The sequence below is a fragment of the Mustela nigripes genome, chromosome 9 (assembly GCF_022355385.1).
Source record: "Mustela nigripes isolate SB6536 chromosome 9, MUSNIG.SB6536, whole genome shotgun sequence".
NCBI lineage: Eukaryota > Metazoa > Chordata > Mammalia > Carnivora > Mustelidae > Mustela > Mustela nigripes.
The window spans coordinates 87,162,389-87,168,669 of record NC_081565.1 but is presented as its reverse complement, the minus strand read 5'-3'; the positions used below and the strand labels follow the sequence as shown (position 1 = coordinate 87,168,669).

At 47.6% G+C, this 6,281-nt stretch overlaps 1 protein-coding gene and 1 non-coding gene across 3 annotated transcripts in view; both read left to right on the top strand.

The window, feature by feature from the left end:
- The first annotated feature begins 1,792 nt into the window (after positions 1-1,792).
- Positions 1,793-6,281, top strand: part of IARS1 (isoleucyl-tRNA synthetase 1) — a 72,122-nt gene continuing 67,633 nt past the window's right edge. Inside the window, exon 1 of one of the 2 annotated variants that reach the window (XM_059412021.1) lies at positions 1,793-1,897. The gene's annotated coding sequence lies outside the window, so the exon portion shown is untranslated. Of the gene's footprint in view, positions 1,932-6,281 lie in introns of both variants that reach the window. The other variant, XM_059412020.1, reaches the window with a different exon arrangement.
- LOC132025278 (small nucleolar RNA SNORA84) lies at positions 5,443-5,573 on the top strand. The gene has a single exon (XR_009406533.1). It is a non-coding gene; the product is annotated as a small nucleolar RNA SNORA84 (small nucleolar RNA).

The window sequence follows — 6,281 nt, the reverse complement described above, 5'->3', positions numbered from 1 at the left end:
CATACAGCCCAGCCAGAACCAAAGAGAGAGGAGACACTGTCACCTCTCAGTGGGAGAAGTATCAAGGAATTTGGCCATATTTAAATCTGTCACACCCTCCATCTTCAAAGCAGACAAGTGATGTCAAATATTCCCTATTCCTGCTCCCCAGATACAACCATCTTCAACAATTTTTATCTGTGACCTCTGGTATTTCTCTCCATATCTCTACCTAACATGCTTATGCTCTGATTTCTTGGTTTTTCTTTTTTTTAAGATTTGATAGTGAAAAAAAAAAAAAAGATTTGATAGTGAGTGTGTTTCCACGTGCAGGCACAAGTGAGACGGCAGGAGAGAGACCATCTGAAGATTGTACACTGAGCACAGAGCTGGGTGCACGGCTCTATCTCACCAGCCAAGATCAGGGCCAGAGCTGAAATCAAGAGTTGGGCAATTAATTGACTGTGCCACCCAGGCGCCCCTTCCTGGTTTTCGTTTTAGACATTGTGTTTTGACTCCTACTCTAACAAGTGAGGGGTCAACTCTGAACCAAGTTGTGGATTTTGACATTTAACTTTTTTCCCACTTGCTCAACTTCTTTCTGGATTTAGGCTTATACCTTTCAACAGTAACAAAATGTTTCTCAATCCAACTTTGAGATGATCAGACATGTCATTCCCACCTTTTTTCTTGGACACGTCTATCTGTGAGTCTTCTATCCTGCTCTAATCTGGAGTGTCTGGACAGATGGTAAAAATGAACTGCACAAAGCAGAGTACTAGTAAGATGAAGAAATACCACTAGTAAATGTTCCTGCCTAGAGGGTTTCCCATTTCAGCGATGCAGTGAGACCCTGACTCCGCCTGGAATGTGACTGTTGAATGAATGCTTGCACAAAATTTTTCAAAGTGTTCTTATAGGTGCTATGCTTTCTACATAGTCTCAGGTGATTATTTTCTGTCCCTCTAACGGATGCAGTAAGCTGCTACAGAATTATTCTGCACTTTGAAGGCTTAAACTTCCCTTCACAGTCTCTGGTGCCAAAGCCTGAGGTCCGCTGCTCTTTGCGTGGCTCCTGCTTCCCTTTGGTTTTTAACTAGCGGATCCAGAAGGTGCCGGGCCGACCCACAGCAGTGATAATAAACTGTAAACGAGTAGATCGATAAAAAAGCAAATACTCTTTGTTTTCATCACAGGAAATGTTAAAACAGCAATAACTAAATCTGGTCAGCAGGCATTTCCTTCCCTTCGTTCTGTTAACTTGTGTGCATGGGGCCCTTTACCATAGCTTGTGCGGGAGGATGCAGGGGACTCCGGAGGGGCTGCGGGGCCCAGCGATTGCCAGCCCTTCCCTGAGGACAAGCCCCGCGGGCGGCTCGGGGCCCCTGGCGCGTACCTCCCGGCCAGTGCGCACAACTGTCTCAGCCCCAGGGCCCTGCGCCTTCCCCGACCCCGCGGTGCCGGAGACGGTGTCCCGCTGCAGGTCTTTCCCGCGGTGACGGTGCCCGCCGCAGATGTCCGCGACCCTAAACCTTGCAATGGTCACTCAGGTCGGGGCCGCACCACGCGCGTAAAACGCGCAGTTAGCGGGCGCAACAGCAGCGACCCCCGCGCCCCACAGTCCGCAGCCCCGAGCAAACTTCGCGCCCGACAACGCCCGCAGGAAGCCGTTCAGCCGCGGAGCGCCGCCGCCTTCCCAGCGCACACCGCTGCGCTCGTCAGGTGGGCGGGCCGGAGCCCTCGCGACCAATCGGGGCCCGGGTTGTTGATGGGTGCCGGAGACTGCACGCTGATTGGCCGGAGTGGACCGGCCTTCTCCTCTCCGCCCAGCGCTGTCAGAGCGTTGCATCACCTCTGGACGCCCGGCGGCGGCGTGGACGCGGCTCTTTCCTCGTGCGCCTGCACGGGGGCCTTTCAGGTACACCCCCGGCCTGCTCGCAAGGTCGCCCCAGGTAGTCCTCGCCCTGCCTGCGGGCCTCTGTTGTACCCTCGCCTTACTTATGAGGCTATCTGGTACCCCCAGATTACCCCGCCCTGTCCGCAGGGTCGTCCCTGGTCACCCCGCCTTGCCCGCAGGGTCTCCTCTGGTAAAGCTCCCCCCGCCCCGCCCTGCCCGCAGGGTCTCCCTACAAAGCCCCCCTCCCTGCCGGCAGTGGCGCCCCAGGTCACCCCGCCCGCCGTCCTGCCCACGGGGTCGCCCCAGGTACCCCCGCTCTGCCTGCTGGCGTGATTGGGTGACGGCGAGAATTTGTTGTGGCATTTCAGAATGTGGGGAAATGATTTGACGATCGGGGCATTCCTTTGAAAAAAATCTTGTCTTAGCCCGCGGGAAGGAGGGTTTATTGCCAAGGACCTGGGGTTGGTGGTGAGTAAGCACAGCATCCCGGCGGAATATGCAGTGTGCCTGGGGCATGCGCCCGCAGCCGGGAGCAGGAGGACAGTTTTCCTGTGGGGTTTGTAGCGGGGAGAAAGAAGGCTTCTCAGGAGCTGCCCCGAGCTTGGGGCCTGGAAGCTGAGTCGGACTTGGAGGAGAGGTTGAGTCTGAAGGACCCTAGTAAGTACGGCAGGATTTGGAAGTGTGTGTGTTGCTTCAGAAGAGGGGAACTTGCGGTCACTGCAACTTTAGGGTGTGCAGGAAGCAAGTGGGAGATGGCAGCCTCCAGCCTTATGAGTTTTTGGTGTTGAATAAAATGGTGTTGGGAAGGAGTCCAGAAGAGAAGAGGGGGTTTTGTTTGTTTGTTTGTTTGTTTAATACAAAGGTGAGGCTTAGTTTTAGCATCAGGTTTTGCATAAAGATCAGGAGGGATGAAACTAGAGGTAAAGTAATTGATTTAGGAAATTCCTAGTAGTATCATGAGCTTTTTTTCTTTAAAGATTTTATTTATTTGACAGAGAGAGAGAGAGATCACAAGTAAGCAGAGAGGCGGGCAGATAGAGGGGAAGGCAGGCTCCCGCTGAGCAGAAGGACAGGATGCGAATGGATGCAGACCCAGTCCCAGGATTCCAGGGTCATGACCTGAGCTGAAGGCAAAGGATTTAACCCACTGAGCCACCCAGGCGCCCCTTATCATGAACTTTTTTTTTTTTTTTTAAGATTTTATTTATTTATCAGAGAGAGAGAGAGAGGGGAGAGAGTGAGCACAGGCAGACAGAATGGCAGGTAGAGGCAGAGGGAGAAGCAGGCTCCCCTCCAAGCAAGGAGCCCGATGTGGGACTCGATCCCAGGACGCTGGGATCATGACCTGAGCCGAAGGCAGCTGCTTAACCAACTGAGCCACCCAGGCGTCCCTATCATGAACTTTTAAAACAAAGTATCAGTAGGGGCTCAGTCCATTGAGCATCAGGCTCTTGATTTCAGTCCAGGTCATGATCTCAGGGTCGTGCACCTGCACTGCAGGTCCATCTCTGGGCTTAAGTAGAGTCTACTTGAGACTCTCTCCATCTCTCTCTCTCCTTCTGACCTTCACCCCACTCACACTCTCTGTCTCTCTCAAATAAATAGATAAATCTTAAAAAAAAAAAAAAAAGTGGGGAGGAATTCCAAAGCCAATCCTCTTAATCATTGTCTTGTGCCAGGAGGAACCGCAGAGTGGGATATGTTGAAAAGGCAGGTGGGAGGAGGAGTATTGCTGATGGAAACTAAGGACGCTGGCCAAGAGATTCCTTCAGACCATGGGTGTCAGCACACACTGGAGGATAGGCAGTAAGAATGCTTCTGCAGGCAGGGATTTACCGTTGAACTGGAGAGTGTGAAGAAAAACCACACGGTTTAGGATAGGAACAGACTCGGGAGGGGAATATTAGTTCTGAAAAAGGGGATTGATAAAAGCCTTAGAGAGGAGGGTGCATTAGTTAAGCTAGGTAGTGCTAAGAGTATGTGGGGTGAGTTCCAGAAGCATGAAAGTAGTAGATCAGGAAAGTGGTTTTTGTTTCTCAGTGTGATGTTCCTGGTGCTTGAGTATTGTAAGAGAAAGGTCAGGAGGAAAAGTAGTAATTTGGGGTAAGATCATGGTGGCCTTGAGTGCCCTATTGAAAAGTCTGTACAGAATATTGTTGGGAGAGAGGAGTTACTGAATTTTTTTTAATACAAAAATGGTACTTTCAGAGCTGCTTCTTAGGAAGTGGAATATATACTGATATACAGTATTTATTTTTCTCTTTATTTTAAAAGTTTTTGTGATAAAGTTAAAACATCCCGAGAAAAGTGGTGTGAAGTAACAAAGATTTGTTCTTTCATGCTCCCTAGCCCCTGCCATGGTAGGCATAGTGAAGGTTGATGCATAGCCTTCTAAATTCAAATACAAAATTACTTAAACATAGATTTTATTTACTTACGTATGTTTTAAGTCTCTTAAAAATGATAATACGCGGGGCGCCTGGGTGGCTCAGTGAGTTAAGCCTCTGCCCTCGGCTCAGGTCTTGATCCCAGGGTCCTGGGATCGAGCCCCGCATCGGACTCTCTGCTCCTGCTTCCTCCTCTCTCTGCCTGCCTCTCTGTCTACTTGTGATCTCTCTCTCTCTGTCAAATAAATAAATAAAATCTTAAAAAAAAAAGATAATATGCATAGTATAAATAGTTAGAGCTATGACCTCCTTTTTTTCCTTTCTCAATATAAGGCAGTATGTATATTTGACATATTAGGATTATTTTTAATGCCTACATGGGACTGATGTGCCATAATTTATTTTAGCCACTTATTCATGGATGTTCAAGTTTTCAAATATTTCTCTATATGCTTCAATCTTTGTCCATATTTTATACATTTGTGTAAGTATATCTGTGGGGTATATGTTAATAGGATATGACTCAATTGAGAAAGAGCTGGAGATAGACCCACCTCTGGGATGAGATGTGACTTACTGTGACATAATATGAAGACCTGGGGAGGCAGAAGAGGGAACAGAAATAGACTTAGAGATCAGATGCACATGACTTTGGTGATCAGTTAGATGTGGAGATTATCTGGTACTATTAAGGGGACTCAGATTTCAGATAATGGGAAGGAATAGTGAAACTACTAGTACAGTGGAATTAAAGACAAGCAGATGTTGCAAGGAAGTGCATGGATTTTTTATTTTTATTTTTAGAAGAGGAGTGGGAGAGAGAGAATCTTAAGTAGGCTCCACACCCAGGACAGAGTTCGCTGGGGGGCTCAGTCTCACAACCCTGAGATCATGACCCAAGCCAAAATCAAGAGTCAGATGTTTAACTGACTGTGCCATCTAGTGCCCCATCGGTATTTATTTGTAAAGTATTTTGGTATGCATTTCTAAGATCTATTGAAGTAAACACAAGTAAAAGTCAAGGAGATTATCTAGAAATTTCTGAACAGGTCTGGAAGAGTCTAGAATACGGAAAGTTGGAGGGCAAGGGTTATGGTAAGAAAGAAGAAGAAGAGATCTTTTTCTCTTAGCATGACCTGGTGATTAATCTTTCTCCTCCTTCTGCTCCCCACACTCCATGCCCTGTGGTTACTGGACGCTGTTTGCAAGTACAGCTCTCCAGTGGATGTGAAGGGCCAGAGCAATCCTGTGATGTATGCGTGGGGGCTGTTTCTCTCAGCAGCCGCCACAGCCCGGTCACTGATACATAGCTCCTCCCTGTGCTGTTACGTTGAGTCTTTGTGTTTGGCATAATAATTCACTGATTCTTAATTTGGGGGGGAATAGAAACTCCCTAGAAAGTTTTTTTTTTTTTTTTAAAGATTTTATTTATTTATTTGACAGAGAGAAATCACAAGTAGATGGAGAGGCAGGCAGAGAGAGAGAGAGAGGGAAGCAGGCTCCCTGCTGAGCAGAGAGCCCGATGCGGGACTCGATCCCAGTACCCTGAGATCATGACCTGAGCTGAAGGCAGCGACTTAACCCACTGAGCCACCCAGGCGCCCCCTAGAAAGTTTTATAAAACTTATGACCCTTTTTCACCAAAAACGTAAGTCTCACTTTCTAAAAAAAAAAAAAAAAAAAAAAAAATTTTTTCAGATAGAAATTCCTGAATAATGATTAGAACAGTTCAAGAGTAGTGACTTAAAAACTGTACTGTGCGTGCTGATCCCCTAGGATCTTGTTAAAACGCAGGTTCTGAATCCTCAGTCCAAGGTGGGCCTGGTAAGTCTACTATAGTCAGCTCCCATAGGTGCTGGCAATTCTAGAACTGGCCTTGAGGAGGATTAGAAGTGACAGAAAGAAATGTATTGATATCCAAAGATCTGTTAATCTTCAGATGTAGCCTTTTCCGTTTCAGCAGGCCTCTAATAAGGTGGTCACTGAACCAGCAGAACCCCTAATAAATCATTTAGGGC